Genomic DNA, 14399 nt, shown 5'->3' with positions numbered 1-14399 from the left:
TTACAGTGAGCAAGCAGTTCACATAATTACTGCATCATCAAGGTGCTCTTTCAGTATCGCTGGCCAGCCACGGTTGGCCTGTGGCCGCCTTTCTGCACAGATGTTTCCGGAGCCTGCTGTGCACACTGCCTTGGTTCCTCCTGGTCAAATGGGGACCTCTTAGAACTTTCCTCCTCCCAGTTCACTATGGATCCACTACCAGGGCCTGAGGAGGGCAACAGCATTGGAGTTCTCCTTATGTTCTATGGGAGTTATATTTGGGAAGAGGGGGGGACAAAAGAGCAGGTTCTTAAGAAAGACCTCACCCCCAGTCTTTGCCTCCCCTCTACTCAGAATGTTTTATAGGGGCGCCTGGCTGGCTCAGTGGGTTAAGCGTCTGACTTTTGATCTCATCTTAGGTCTTGATCTCAGGCTCATGAGTGCCAGCCCTGCATTGGGCTCCATGCTGGGGGTGGAGCCTACTTTAAAAAAAAAGAATGTTTTCTAGAAAAGGCATGGAAAGTGGCATATTGTCTAAATCTGTTCTGTGTAAGCCTTCCTGCTGCACACTTAGGTCTTTGATAAAGACTCACTAGGTCACTGTGCCCCCACCCCACATCATAGCTCTTTGCGCCCAGCTAGGCGTGTGTGCCACAGGCACTCCCCAGCACCAAAGCTTGGGACTCTGTTATTTCCAGACCATCAGTTTGGTTGGAAGTGGCATTGCATGGAAAGAGATGGCATTGGTCTCTACACACACATTTATAAAGTTCATGTAAGAGACGGTGCTTGCCTACATACAAATGGTGTTTTTATATTTACAAAGTGATTTCTCATCTGTTGACACCCTCGAGTGTCCATTCTTCATGTAGCACGCTTGGTAAAACTCTTTAGACTCCCTGACGCCACAGGGCCTGAGCCCCAAACATGACACAGAAGGAGCTCCAGTCCCGCCCTTTGTGAGCCCTGTGCCATGGGACACAGAGAACCTGTAGGAAAGCCTGGGCTGAGATTGTGCAGGTAGTTGAGGGATGGACAGTCCATCAAGGAAAACTGAAAGAGAATCCAACTTGAACAATGCTTACAGACCCAGATGGGGGGTTTTTTGGTGCCAAACCACAAGAGGAAGTTATTATAAGCATTGAGGCAGTTTGGACAAGGGCTCAGGGAGAAGGAAAAAGGGAAATGCAACCACCAGGGAGTGGACGTGACATGAAGGGGCTGTTGGGAGTGTGCAAGGGGAGATGGGTGCAGACTGGACAAGAAGAGGTCAGAATGGCAACATTAATTAGCATCTTAATTTTAAGGCTTAGAGCTGGCATCACTTATATAGCAAAGATCTGGAAAGGCAGCAGAGCACTGCACAGAAGGAGGATTCTTGCAGTTTTCCTCGATCCTTCCTGCTTCTTCTATTTTCTGAGGGTTGATGGCATGTCACAACCAACATATAGTTGAAAAGGGAAACAACAGTGGTAATAATAATGAGAGATTATATTTATGGAGGTCTTCATGTGGCTGATCTCATTTGATCTTCAGGGAATAGACAATGATGTTAGCTCTACTTGGTGGGTAGGGAGATGTGGGACCGTATTGCTTGTTCAAATTCACCCTCTGAGAGGGGCCGGGATGCAAACCTGAGAACACGTCGGTGCTTTTTGAGATGTGCTTCCCAGACAAACAGTAGCAGTCACCGCCCCTGGAAATTGGTTACAGGTGCACATTCCTAGTCTCTTCCCAGACCCACTGACTCCGAGGCTCAGGGCTGGGCCCCAGCAACCTGTGTGTTAACAAACCCTCCATGGAACCGTGTTGCATGCTGACGTTTGAGAACCATGGCTCTGGGATCAGGCAGTGCCTGGGAGTTTGAGAGTCAGAGCCTGGATGGCTCCGCCAAGACCCGCCCAGTGGCAGCCTCATGTTCCTGGGATCCCTGGGTACTCTGGTCCACCTGGGCATTAAGAAGCCCTGTACCCACCTGCGGTGAGAGTAACATCCTGGCTTCTTGCTGCTTAGCACCATCCCTGCCTTCCGTGATCCATCAGGTCCCCAGACCCTGAGCAATTTTTAATGAACATCAGGGCATCAGGTCTGACAGGCGACTTCCAAGGAAACATGTTTATGAATGGATTTCCAGACTTCAACTTGGGCATCAACATTCCCTGCCGTGTTGGAAAATAATCACCAAAGAAACAAATATAATTAATAGCTTTCTGTCATACTTTTTTCTTTTCAAGTTACAGTTGATACAAATCCCACTATCTTTTTTTTAATCATTTTATTCCCCCCTGCCTGGCCCAGGTATCTGGTTTGGATGTCAGAATCATAAAAGCTTACACAGCGCTAGCAGCAGGGACAGGGAAAGCTAAGCTGCTTTTGAATCCAAATGCCCCTGAATTGGTGAATTTGCCTTCCCATTGTCATACACTTTATTATAAAACGTAATAATAACAACATCAGGACTCAATTTTTCTCTGCCCCCTCGTCCACAACTAAATTAAGACTTTGGCTCCGGAGAACTTTTGAAAGGCAACCCCTCTCTATGCACAGGTACCCTGAGGGGTTTCTCTCTTTTAAGCAGCTGTGAGCAACTCCTAATTAGATAGATTACTTTGTAGTGTGCAAAACTACCAAACAGGAGGTTCTGGTTAAATTAAGGGGGGAGGAGAAGAAGAATCCATTCTGTGAAATGGAATGCCCCACTGCTTTATGACTATTACTGTTGTAAGGTTTTACATTAAGTACCTGAGGTTTAAAATTAAATGTCTAATATAATTTGGCGTTGCTAACATGAGACCCGCATCTGCCCTTAGAGGAAATCCAGACAGCTCAGTTCGGGGTTTCAAATTGCTGTCTGCTGGCTCTCGAGCAGCACGGAGGATTGGGTCCCTCTTAGGCGAAGTGCCACATGCTGCTCGGCATAATTTTTTAAATGCAGAAACATATTCATCTTCAGCTTCAGCATTGGAAGAGGCTGTTCCCGTAGTACATGAAAAATTAATTTTTTTACATTTTTCCTCACTCTCCTAAGTGTTTGACAGAAGTAATTTTTGCAGCAAGAGGGAATAAAAACTGGTGGCTGTAAATTCCTGTCCTGCAACCTCTTGTGTAGATTCTTTATGGACCCAGAATTGATCTACATGTCAGACCCTGTTGTGGTTTAAACTGTTTATCACCGTAATGGCAGCAGTGAGCCTGTGAACACCAACTTATAATCCTGGGTGAAAGAAATTGTTGTTTGCAGTCAATGAAGGGGCAGCTTAGCTTTATTGATAGATTCAGGACAATTATCTCTGCAACAACTATTGGCTGAGAGTTTTCGTGAGTCTTATCGGGAGCCTGTGATTTTTTTTTTTTTTATTAATCATTTTCTTTATAGGTCGTTTTCTCTAGAAGCCTTATCCTAGAGTTTGCATTACTGAGGGTGTAGCAGGGGACACCAGGGGGTCGTTTGTACACACTTTCTTGTCATATCTTGCTCTGAGGCTAAATGCATTTTGAGATGCATCACACCTATGCCAGTGGACCCCCCACGTGTGTGTCTGAGTGTGTTCAGGCCAGGCAGGCCTGCCACCGTGTCTCCCACCAGTGCCAGCTTTGGGCCTCAACTGTTGGTGTCACCACGACAGCCCTGCCCCCCACCCTCGGCTGTCAGGTGGTTCTGCTGGCTCTACCCCATCCCCCCCACCCCGATTGCTCCATTCCAACAGTTCATCTTTGCTGCCCTGGCTGGCCATCACTGTGAATACTGCATTGCTTTCAGTGATTCTAAAGCATTTCTCTTCGACCCTTCTTCAGCCTGCCTCTACACCCAGCCAGCAGACAGCCTTGTCATTGTGCACACACCGTGCTCAGCTTTCGTCGTGAAAGTCCGTGTGTGTATGCATGTGCGCTTGTGCATCCCCTTCCAACAGTTTAATCCTGCGTCCTCCTGTTGGAATCTACCAGAATCTGCTATTGGACCACTGATCTTGAATCTGAAGCCTTTAAGCTTTTTAAACCTTTAAATAGTTTGAACTGGTTTTTTTCTGTGGCTATTTTAATGATAGAGGCTAGACACACAAGTTTCAGTCCCGCTGGTTGTGTGCCCCACACTTCCCTCTGTCTTTCCCTTCCCAGGGGGCTGGTCCAGGGCTGGTCCAGGGATGGTCAGAGAGGGTGCTGGGACTGGGTGCCGGGATGTTTACAGTCTGAGCACTTTTTTCCTCTCCCTGGATAGTATGCTGACAATTTGGGCGTGTTGCCAGCAGGTGGTGGTAGTGTGACACAGCCACTCCGACCATGAGGCTTCATTTGTAGGAGGGTTTTTGCGAGGGAGGAAAGGAGAAGGTTAAGGTGGGAACTGCCTTTGTAGTCAGCGGCCGCTCTGTGTCCAGAGCTTGACATCTAATGTTCATTTTCTGAGAATCACTGTTGCTATTTGATAACTGAGGTTCAAAAAGGCTGAGAAACCCAAGACTCTTAATAATTAGCCAAAATTCAAACCCAGGTCTTTCTGATGCAGAAGCTTACAGTTTGCCCCTTTGCCTTTTTTTAAAAGGGAACGTGAATGCTTAATATTAAAACATTGTATCATGAAAGTTGTTTATCTTTATAAAGCTTGCTTTTAAAGAAAATAACGTTTTCCCTTCTCTGGTTTCTCCTGAACTTTTCCCTTTATCATCAGTTCCTCCCCGATCCTGGCTGGCATTCAAAAACCATTCCCTGGGGTTTGTCATCAACCTTCAGCTCAGTGCAGTGTTAAAGGGCCCGTGGGCTCTCATCTCTCAAAGCTGGACACCCCGTCTCAGCGGCTGAGGTCTGCTCCCCTCATTGGGCTGGTCGGCCTAATTAAAGGGATGACCCCAGTTCCCTCTGTGCTCAGAGCCTGCTTTCCTTTCTCTGCATGTGGCCAAGGAGAAAGCAGAAGCTTCCTGGGGTAACTGGCCACAGGGGGGAAAAGGTGTATTTTTTTTCTTCTCTCAATCAAAACGCTGTTACTTTGTACTTTATCTTCTTAGTTCCTTCCTGCCAGCTATTTCTAGCAGCAGGTGCTGACCAGAGAAAACATTGCCCCCAATATTAGAACAGGGAGCCGTGGATTTCATGCTTGAAGGCCAGCAGCTCTCATTTTGCCTAGCAGAAGTCTAGAAATCATTTTAAACGGATGGCAGAGAGAGATACTCTTGTCAGTTGCTGTTAATACCTGCCGCGAGTTTCTTAGCCCTCTCTGGCCCTTGGTATCTTCTTCTGGACCACTGGTTCTCAACAAGGAGTAATTTTTCCCCTCTCCTGGAGGTATTTGGCCATGTCTGGAGACATTTGGGGTTGTCGCAGCTAAGGATCAGAGGGGTGTGCTTCTGATTTCTAGTAGCAGAGAAGCTGCTAAATTCAGCGCCACAGGATAGCCCACCCGACGCAAGAAGTGATCCCACCTAAAAATGTCATTAATACCAAGGTTGACAAACCCTAATCTAGACAAGACAACTTCAGGTCTCTGGTCCTTTTTTCCAGCCATCGGTCCCTCGTGAATTAAATAATCCTTCCTGAAGAGAGGGAAGCTTGGATGCCTCCTTTCTGGAGGGAATTCCTGCAGCCAGCCCCAGGAAGTGTCTCGTCCCTTTGACTTTGAGGGACTTTGACTTTGAGACTTTGAGCTTACCCCCAGGCAGAAGCCGGAGGTTGTCGCTTCTACTCAGTCTTTTGCCCTCATCAGCTCAAATGTTCCCTGGCATCCAGCAAACACTTGCTGCTTGCTGGGCATAAGGGCCCCCCAAGATGAGGACCTAGAATGATCCCCACCCAGCAGACCAGGGCTGGACTGAGTCTCAGGTGCCCAGAGCGCAGTGCAGGGGAGGGAAGGCCCCAGCAAGCATGGGATGGCCTTGGCTGTTGGCAGTCCTGTGTGCCGCCTGTGTGAGGATGTGTGGACAACATCGCAGGCATCACATTGGTCCCCTTCCAATCTAGAGACCACAGAGTGAAACAGAGGGCTGATGGCCCAAATTCTGTTCAGTGAGCCAACTGTACAGGGCTGCAGTGGGGCGGCTAGTCCTAAACGGTGCTCACTGACATAGCTTTGTCCTGAGAGAATGGGAGGCCTCGGACCACCTTCTGTGCTCACCTCCCCTCAGGTTCTGTCGTGGGGACCCCTCTCCAGAAACCTACATCAGATAGGGACTGAGAACTGGGAGAATGGGAACCTCATAAACCTGGCTGCACATCTTAGGCTTCAGGATGCTTTTTAGAAATCCCAGTTCCCAGGGTTGAGGGCTGGCACCACAGTTCCTCTGGCCAGGGCTGAACCTGAGCACCAGAATGTTCCCCAGGTGTTTCGAACGTGCATCCAAGGTTGAGATCCACTCTTCAAGGGGTTGTGAAGTGTGCATGAACCATGGCTCTGATAAGAAACATGAGCCTTATTCTGTAGATGAGCCTGTTGATCTCAGGGCACTGACTCCACGGTGCAGGAAGGATTGTTGTGACGGTTTTGACACAAATAGCAACAGATAACCAGACATAGCATACTGCGAAATGATTGGCTCCAACTTTTTCTTCTTGAATCTTCTTCTTTCTTATTCACCTGATGACTCTCTTTTACTTTTACCTAGGAAATAGGGGGAGGTGCTCACTCACTCCCTATGCTCAGACCCACCCCTGCTGCACCTGCCCATCCCCGCTTTACCTACGGTGCCCACGGCCGCTCCGCTTCCTGCTTGCACAAGGGATAAGCTGTCCCTGCCCTTGGCCAGCGTCCTTCCTTCCACCTCTGTACCCATCAGCTCTCCACGTCCAAATGACTCTGTTCCTAGGTTTATCCTGTCTCCTTCCTGTGCCCCCAGCTTTCCCCAGTCATCAGATCCTGCCATCCTGCCTAGGAGCCTGCACACCTGCCCTGACAGCTCTCCTCCTGGTGCTGGCCAGGAGGAGGCCTCAGCAGTTCCCAGGCCTTGGTCCGCTCTCCTTCTGAGCACACCTGCCTGAGGCAGCTTTCCATACTCCCTGTCCCCAGTTACTCCCCGGCCACTTCCTCTCTGACCTGTCCCATTCGTCCTCTCTCCCAGCCCTTCTGAAACACTGTTCTCACCCGTGGCCAGACCTTCCCCCTGCCAACTCCTTGGTTTCCTTCATAATCTCCTTGCTGGAAGCTCTTTTCTTGGCTTCCCCCATGACACATTCTCTGTGTTTTCCTGCTATTTTCTTGGCTATGTCTCAGAATCATCGCCTTCTCTTTCAGACCTCAGATCCTTGATGTTGCTCCAAACATAGTCTTCTCTCCGCACCTTACACACCACCCCCCTTCCTCCGAGTGGTCCTAGCCATCTATCTAGACACAGAGGACACCCGAGTTCTTACACCCCACTGGACCACGCTCTGTTCCGTTGAGCACGTGTAATCAGCCACCTACTTGAAGGACTGTTGACGCACTCACACTTAGCATTTCCAAAGGGGACTCCAGACTTCAGTCTGCCATCCACCATCTCCTCCCAGGAGATCAAGCCACACACAGTTTCTCATATCCTTACCTCACTGAATGAACTCATACGGCTGGTTCTTTGCACTCTCCTCCTGAGTGCACACCTGGTTGCCCGCCAATCTGCCTCTCTTGCCCATGGTTCCCACCACAGCTCTGTCTTGTCAGCCCTGTTTCTTCCCCTACCGTGTGTTGTTGCTTCCGAGAGGTTGGCCAGACTCGTCTTCTAAAAAAAAACAAACATGAATCAGCTTGCCACGCCCCCCGCATGACACTGTGGTGGCTTCCTCGCTGCGCACGGGCTGTGTTCCTGATGTTTTATTTCTGGCTGACAAGGCCCCAGCTGGTCTGGCCCCTGATGTTTCTTTATCCCATGTCCCACCTGCCCCTCCCGTCTCCCTGTCCTTGGCTCCTGCCTGCTGCTCTGCTCAGAGCTGGTTGAGCTTCTGTGTGTCCGTGTCACCCCCAGTGGCTCCTCTGTTTCCCCTCCAAGCCTGCCCATATTGCCTTCTCCTCTTGGTGGGACCTAGCTTACACCATGTGCCTGCCTGTCTGTTTCCCTGCCCCAGCCACTTTCTAGCCAGTAACTGTGTGGGATTGTGTGAAGTCATCCCTTCTTGTTTTCTTATTTGTCTTATCTTGCAAGAAAGTAACTACACAAGGAGAGGGTCTTCAGAGTCTTACTGTCTCCATCCTTGAGTGCCAGAGGCCACGCCCTGCACACTGTCCCAGTGTCTTCTCCCCAGACTGCTGGTCTCGCTCATGATCCTTGAATGAGCACACGTGGACAGGCACCAGAACACACCAGGAAAGTACATGCCCCATGTGACGCGGCGGCATGGTGGGCTGGCTAAGGCCTCTGCCCATCCCATGATAAAATTCATTGAGTTTTTAAGATTTCTCTTAAACAAAATGCTTGGCATGGTGCTCCAAAAACTATTTACTAGCAGAGCTGGTGTCCCTCAGCTAGGACAGAGTATGTTGCCAGGACTTACCATGTGCCAGCAGGGGACGTTCACAGCGGGCTGTCGGAAGCACATTGTGCATGTTTTCAGAGTTAGTTACCGGTTAGAGTTCACAACTGAATTTCCTGCCTTTAATTATCTCAACCCTTTCTGGAATCACAAGCAGAGTCAGTGCTAAATTAAGGAGGAATAATCTAGATTAGGTGCACTTCACAGCAATTATTAAATTTTCTATTTAATTTCATGTATTTCACAAATACTTATTGACAACTTACCATGCTCCGGCTGCTTCCCATGCTCCCTGGTAGGAGCTCAGGGATCCACACAAAATTCCTGGTCTGTGGAGGGAAAGGGAAAAGAGACGGGGTATCATTGAGTGAACACATTGAAATAGGCTTCGTCAAGTGGTGAGAAGTAGATTGAGGGTAGAGGGTGGCTAAGACATGCGTGTTTGATTCCGAAATCAGGTCTGGAGTAAATGTATAAATTACTAAGTATTTTTCCAACAGAAACTGTGAAAGCAAATTATGCATTTGTTCATTCATTCTTTGAGCAAATACACACCAGCATTTTACCATGTAGGTCAGTGCCCTATTTGTATTTGAAGGTGGCCCCAAGGAAGGCAGATTGATTCATTGGACCTTAAATGCTGGTAAGAATCGGTAGTCTGGAGGACGTATGTGCACCCAGTGCAGAAGGAAGAGTGTGTGCAAAGGCTAAGGCGGTACAAGACATCATGGAGCACTATTGAATGACAAAGGGGAAGAGCGGGGTATGAGGCATGGAGGTTGGAAGGAGAGTTCAAGTTCTGTCATGAAGGATAAGAGCAAGAATCCTAGAAGGTTCAGCATTGACCCTGAACAGCTGGGTGCCCCTGTGATTTTCAGGAGAGTGATGTGACTTTACAAGCTGCCTGTCTAGCCAGCAGGGGTCCTCATCTCACATATGGAGAGGTTGGGCAGAGGTGTGTTAGGAGAGGGGACACCCAAGTCCAGGCAGGTCACGATTCTCCGGGAAGTCTAGAAGTCTCTGCTGGAATTTACACTGAGACTTGCACTTCTCATCCCCTGGGTATTTTTAGTAACATCATTTCACATTGGCCTTAACCCTGTGACAATGTGTTGTTAAACTTTTAAAGCTTCCTAAAATATAGAAGTCTAAAATTCTGTGAAATTATTTAGTGTTTTAATATTTTTGTTTATTGGTCCCTGCAGTTTTAATTGCCAACTTTCAATTTTAGAGTTTTTGTTTTGTTTTGTTTTTAAAGATAGAATCATTTACTACCCCAATATCCAATCATCTATAGATAGAGCAGTATAAAAAGATCAGTCAAATATATATGCTGTTACTCCAAATAGAAAGAAAACTTTGAGTGATCTTTTGTTTGCCACATTAAAACATCTGATTTTCTACTGTATGTTTTTAAGTAGTCTAGGACTGCTTTTCATGGTTTTTTTTTATCACCCTTGAGCCAGGAAAATACTCATTTTGTATTTCTGTGTTTTGCTCAGGTTCTCATCCTGTGAATCAGGTAGTTTAAGAAATGTCAGTAATACTGTCTTCCTGATGACTTTGTTCATTATTAGAATAAAACTTGATCAGATCTTTTTCAGTGTCTTCCATGTTCTTTACTATAGAATGTATAAGGACATGCAAAAATGGAAAGACCTAAAGGGCTCAAAACATTTTAGGTACCAAGAAGAAAAAAAGGAGTGGAAATAAGAGTGGAGAAGGAGTGACTATAAAAATATAAGTAATTGTGAGTTGTTTGGAAGGAGATGGATCAGGTAGATAGAGTGGATGGATGGATGGATGGATGGACAGACAGATGGACGGATGGCCTGGTGGGCAGATGGGTGGGTGGATGGATGAGATAGGTAGACAGGGTGATGACAGATAGATAGAGGGACAGAGAGATAGACAGACAGAGGATAGATTGAGTGGAAGGGCAGAAGGATGAGAGGAGTAGGTAGTGAATAGGGAGATAGATGGTAGATAGGTTGATAGATACAGTTGGCCGCTGTGTAGTGGTTGATCAGTGCCATCCTTAAACCCTCTGTATTTCCACCTTTAGGTTTTGTATATTGCTGTGGTTTTCATTCTTAAACTTCTTTCAATGAATATATATCTTTTGTTACATCTTTGCTTTATTATCTGACAGAAAAGATTATTAACAGAAAGTGATATGAATATTAATTATACAATGATACTAAAAATTTTATATCATGAGGAAACAGATGGTTATTTTAAATGACCTAAAATTTTATTCTTTTATATGAAGAAACATTTTAAACATACGTAGTTATAAATGCTATTTTAATTGCTACATTATTTCTGCAGTGGGGTTTTTTAAATCTTACTACAGTTGCAGGGAAATGTTTCTGTTTATTGCAGAGTTTCTTAAAATGTATCTTATTTACAGGAAAATAATTGTAATTGTATTTGAGATCTAGTGTGGGGGCAGACATCGTCAATGAACGTGGCATGCGATTACCCCACCCCAGCTTGCCATCTGGCATGGTTTGGGAGTTCTCCTCTCATGTGCTGGCTGGTCTGCAGCCTGTGGTTGAGCCCACAGCCTTGTCAGTTTTCAGATGGACCCTCCCTTTCTCACAGTGTTTGTAAATAAGGAGTCCCCAGCTAGACTCATAATCAAATCTCGAATCGTAACTGAGATAATCATTACTACTTTAGAAGTATTTTCTGTGTATAGTGTAATGAGAAACAATTACCTAATGTACTTCAAAACGTCGAGCTTGTTTTTACAAGATCAGAAACTCAGCTTTCAACCAGCTGTTGACTCTTATTTCATATCCAGCTTTGCATTAGTGTGATAAGTCAACTAAGCATCTCTGCTCCCCAAAACCAGCCCACAGAAATCTTGTAACTGTTTTCCTTTGACATCAAAATGTCCAGGAAATCCTGTGTCTAGAAACACTACCTCAGCACCTGAGCATCTCCACGCAAGATGCTTTTATGGTGGGGGTGCAGAGGGAAATTGAAGTCTGGGGGCACGTCAGCCCCAATCAATCAGAAGACAGTGGCAGCGCCCACCAGACACGCAGGTCAGGCCCCCAGATGAGATTTGTACGGCAACAGCATCCATCCAGAGCATGCATTCTAGAAAAATTATCATCATATGATACCATCTACAGAAGTCAAGGTGTAGGTTATTACCTGAGCCAGCACCTGGTTTTTATACACGGCTTTCTTCTGGGGGCACAAGCAAGCTGTAATCCACAGTGTTAGCAATCAGATCACATTAATACCAGTTCCTGAACAAGTAATTATTTTAAAAAAGAAATTATTTCATACACTAGTCCTTTTTTTCCTTAAAATTGTGTTACCAATAGTCTGTTTCTTGTTTAAAAGATTCTTTGATTTCTAGATAAATAGATACTAGATGCACTAGTATGAAAGCGCTACCAGTAAATGGATGTGACATCTGTCCTGTGGCTAGAACACGGTGACACGCTGGTGTCAGTTATGCACCTGTCACCCCATTCTGGGAAGCCTGCTGCCTTCCCTCTGGCACATGGCTAACTACCACGTCACTTCATTCTGGCAAGTGGCTAACTAGCATTTCCCTTCATTAATTTTTACAATAATAACTGTATTTTTCCTTCAGTATAAAACATCATATTGAGAAATATTGAAAAGGCAGAGAAGCTTTTGCTTTAAAAACAAACTCCTTACAGTAAGTTTTCAGTTTGAGGGTATACACCCTTCTAGTTATGTATATGTTCTTCTTTATTTCCAAAGTTGGATTATATTATAAGTGACTTTAGCTGTAAATACGTTAACTTTCCATTTTGTCTAAGAACAGTTCATAAATTTAAAACAACCTCTATGACCAGCAGTGAGGGACTGGATAAAGAAATCATGGTAAGCCCCTGCGAGGAGATACTGCACGGCCATGAAAAGGTCACTCTCTCTGGACAGACATTCCTAGGTGTCCTTGTCCTATGGAGGTGGTTGAGCCTTGCTCCCATGCAGTTCACCCCAGCTGTACCTTTCATGTCCCAGCAGAGACCATTTTATCCATGAGGCCCTGGTGACCCCCACCTAAAAGTGCCCCCATTCCACTTCCCTGCCTTACTTTCTCTGTACCCCTAATCACCTTTGTGATTTCTTCCTTTACTGCTTAATTTGTTATCTTCCACCACCAGAATGTGAGGGGAAGGACTCTGCCAAGTTCACAGGTTTGTTTCCCAGGCCGCCTCAGTCCGTATCCACCCAGTGAACTTCCACTCAGGTTTTATGTAATGGAATGAACAGCCAAATGTTATTATTTGCCATGTGGTTGTCCTGGATTGGGTGATTTTTTTATATTGCTCATTAAATTTACTGTACAGCTCTGTGAGGTCGTGTTGTTATCTCTGTTTTTAAATGAGAAAACACAGTCTTAGAGACTTTGAATAATTTTCCCAGGGTCACACAGCTTGGAGGGGTCATGTGTGATGCAGGTGTGACACACAGGTGGAAACCCGAGCTGTGGGTGGGGCCGACTGCGTACCCACCTGTGTGCCCAGCTGCATGCATGTGTGTAAAAAAACCAGCTGGATGGAGAGTACAGACATCTCCAAGATCGTAAATGCTTTTCCCTTTTCTCTTTTCATCCTTCAGCAATAAATACATACTATTTATGGAAAAATATGTTAAATAAAATTATTTCAACTAGGAATTCTATAGTTAGAAAACACAAAGTAGGAGGTAAACATTTGCAAATCTTTCTACTTGTCAGTAGGTATAGTCAGTTCGAAACCATAATTTATCCAAAAACCAAGAGCAGTGAGTCTTTCTATGTGGTAATAGAAAGTGGTCCTTGCCTGGCTATGGAGGGCAGAAGAGCTGGAGGTAGGCATTTGGGGCCCTGGGTGGCAGCTGTGGGAGAGCCAAGACACCTACGTCCTTGCCCCCATCCTGCCCCTTGCCGCACAGCAAAGAAAATTAGAGATACAGAAAGACCCAACCAAATGCAGAACAACTGGTCCAGTCCTGGTGACGCTGTGCAGAGCCTGCCCCGTCCCCTGGAGGGCAGACGTAGTTGCAGCAATAAGCTGAATTGTTTGCAAACATGGATTGGCTTCAGTAGGATGTGCCTTGGCCTCGAGTTTAATTATATTGAGGAAATTACAGGGTTTCATAGTCCGTGAATGTCTTTGGCTGCCTGGACAGAGGGCAAGGCTCTGAATCCTGCTCTTGCCGGCCCCGTCCTTTCTCGGCCAGAAAGCACGCCTTGAACAAGTAGGCCTGTTCTGAGAAGTACCAGATGTGAAGTCAGATAGAATCAGACTCCGACTTCAGTGTGTGATCTCACTTTTCAATTTCTTCCTGCAAATGTGTACTGAAGTTGGATTTGTAAGAATCATAGCTGTAACACTTCACAAAGGGCCATGCTTTCCCAGAGGAGCTAGAAAATACTGTGAGAGTCCTAATTACGCCTCATCTCAGCCTCTTCTTCTGCATGCTGTCTCCATGTCATCATTTTGTTCTCTTTCTTCACAACTGAGCAGCTCCGCTTAAATCCCCCACGTAGCCAAGGCTATCTAGACTTGTTACTTTGAGCGTGCCTAGTGAATTCCATTTTTGTGCCCATTTTGCATGAAGCTTGTACGTGCGTGCTCTCTTCACTAATACCAGCATCTCCTTTTTTCTGTTTCTCTCTCAGTCTCATAAAATCAGAGCAAAATCTCTGTAGTCACCCTAGCTGCATGCATAGCCCCAGCCAGGCTCTCCCTCCAGGTCTGTGGGGTATCCTTGTCCTTCAGGTAGCCATGCCTCCAAAGGTCAGGGTCTCAGCTGGAGCTGAATGACAAGGTGTGCTGGATAGAAGGAGACCATTTCCCCTGTGAAGAAGTGCCCCTGGATCTAGAATGAGCAAACGAATTCAAATTTCAAAGAAGAAAATACATAGATCCATTCTTCCTTTTCTATGCCCAGAACCAGGGAGTCAGAGGCACCAGAAGTAGCAATGGGGCCACTCCTGAGAGCCCTTGGCCACT

The 14399-nt window shown here is 46.2% G+C and overlaps 1 protein-coding gene and 1 long non-coding RNA gene across 10 annotated transcripts in view; one reads left to right on the top strand and one right to left on the bottom strand.

The window, feature by feature from the left end:
* Nucleotides 1-14399, top strand: part of AGAP1 (ArfGAP with GTPase domain, ankyrin repeat and PH domain 1) — a 507095-nt gene that overhangs the window by 356847 nt on the left and 135849 nt on the right. The gene's annotated exons all lie outside the window — the stretch shown is intronic.
* LOC123387999 lies at nt 1259-7629 on the bottom strand. The gene is made up of 3 exons (XR_006602529.1): nt 7482-7629; nt 1955-2138; nt 1259-1756 (listed from the first exon to the last, which is right to left on the bottom strand). It is a non-coding gene; the product is annotated as an uncharacterized LOC123387999 (long non-coding RNA).

Source organism: Mustela putorius, unplaced genomic scaffold (genome assembly GCF_011764305.1).
Source record: "Mustela putorius furo isolate JIRA1106 unplaced genomic scaffold, ASM1176430v1.1 tig00003869_pilon_pilon_pilon, whole genome shotgun sequence".
In the NCBI taxonomy this organism is placed as follows: domain Eukaryota; kingdom Metazoa; phylum Chordata; class Mammalia; order Carnivora; family Mustelidae; genus Mustela; species Mustela putorius.
Note: the sequence above shows the minus strand (reverse complement) of the source record. Positions and strands in the feature narration are given on the sequence as shown.